Raw genomic sequence first — 2,129 nt, forward strand, 5'->3', positions numbered from 1 at the left:
TCCTCTTAAGTGAAATAAATAGGACATACATGTGTAAATACCAAATAGTTTCTCTAGTGTGAGAAACTGAAAGTGTAATTAAGGATACACACAGATGAAATTGCCTAATACCATATTTCTCGGATTGTGTTTCCATCGCATGTCATATGACTGTATAAAAATTTAAATTAGGGCGAAGTTTGGCTTATGTGGAGTCTGCTAACGAACTGGAGGGTTTTTTCCAGATCATTATTTGTCCAGTGTTGGTTTGGGGGATCTTTCTGAAACAAATCACATCCTCTGGTGTCTTGTTGGTGCTTGAGATGCTTTTTTAAGTTATATGGAAAAATGTTTAAGTGCTTTTCAGTTTTGTTTTGGTTGACTTCTACTGCATTTGAATATTATTGCAGTTTTTTTCCCCTTGCATTGTTCTTGAGTGGTTTTAATTTTTTGTATGTGTGTGTGTTTGATAATAAAGTTATTTAATAAAAATATATATATATAGCTAGGCTCTGTGACACCTCTAATCCTAGTACTGATTGAGGCTGAGGCAATAGGATCCAAAATTTGAGTCCTGGCTCAGCAATTTAGCAAGACCCAGTCTCAAAATTAAAAAGAGTACTTACTTTTAGCACATATCCTAAAAATAAATAAGGTTGAATGTAGCTCTGAGGTAGATTGTCCGTGGGTTTGATGTCCCAGTACCCTCCCATATAATCATATATATATATATATATATATATATGATTAAATATAGCATGGTTTCTCTTATAAGAGAAACCCAAAATATAAAGAGCAAAATAAAAGATAATAAGAAATAGGGAGATAGATTTTTTGCATAAGGGAAGAGAACTAAGAAACAAAGGGAAGGAGGGAAGGAAGGGGGAGGGGAATGAAAAATTAAGATGTTATATACATGTTCCAACTCCCCACAAGTAATTTAATCATTATGTACTGTAAACATGTACTAATAAAAATTGAAAAAAAATTAATGAACACATTTTGAGACAGAATATTGCTAAATTGCTAAATGGCCCAGCCAGGCCTTCAACTTAGAATCCTCCTCTCAACCTCCCAGAATGCTGAGATTACAGGTATGTGCCACCATGCATGGCCAGGATAGCTACAATTTTAAAAGACTGACAATACTATGTGTTGACAAGAATTTTGAACAACTGGAAATCTTACACATTTCTGGTTGAGGTGTGAGGAAAAAATTTTGGCAGCATGTAGTAAAACTAGATATGTTTATATTGTATAACTGAGGAATTCCAGTCCTGGATGTATTTGAATCAGGAATGAGTCCACAAGTCCATCAAAAGATATGCTTAGGAGTGAGGGAAGGTCCTCAAAAAAAAAAAGAAAACATAGAAATGTTCATAGCCTCACATTAGAAATAACCCAAAAGATTGAACTGTGGTACACTAATGTAGTGGAATATTAAACAATGAAAACGATGATATTTTGTGTGCATGTGTTTCTTTCCTCCCCCTCTCTCTCTCTGATGTGCTGTTGCTGGTAAGAAATAACCAAGATCAGTTCTTAAGGACTAGGGAGAAAAGAAAGAAGGAGAAATAGGTTATCCCCCTATTCTGAAGCCCTGATGTGCTACCATTAGACAAAAAACAACAGAAACTATAGATAGAAAAGACAATTTTCAATAGGAAATAAATATTTCATAGTAAACAGCATGTTGTCATGTAGTATGTATGGAAAATCTTTTAAGTCTTCAGATGTTACTTTTAAAGAAGAAAAAAAGAAGCCAGATAGTAAAACAACATTTTCCAAGTAGTCACATACATTCGTCTTCCAAAATATATAAATCTAATTAACTCAAAAGGACCTTTACTCAAAAACGTTTGAGTCATCAAACTTAGATAATTGTAAATCTAAAATTGTAGTCTTTGTGACGAAGACCCTCACCCATACTGAATAATTTTTATTAAGAAGTAGTGACAAGTATCTGGCAATTTTCTCCAGCCTCAACTTCTCCCACAGCCACGTTAAACAACCGGGGTTCGCGGGGTGGCGCGGCTGGCAGGGGACAGAGCCGCACCACCGCGAGCTCCCAGAAAGCCAAGCGGACCCTCAGCTCCCAGCCTCGCCCTGTGGAGAAGCCCGGCCCTTGGTCTGGTTTGAAGCTAGCCCCG

The sequence above is a fragment of the Heterocephalus glaber genome, unplaced genomic scaffold (assembly GCF_053883595.1).
Source record: "Heterocephalus glaber isolate CG9 unplaced genomic scaffold, H.glaber_assembly_v1.0 deba00001429, whole genome shotgun sequence".
Classification (NCBI taxonomy): Eukaryota; Metazoa; Chordata; class Mammalia; order Rodentia; family Bathyergidae; genus Heterocephalus; species Heterocephalus glaber.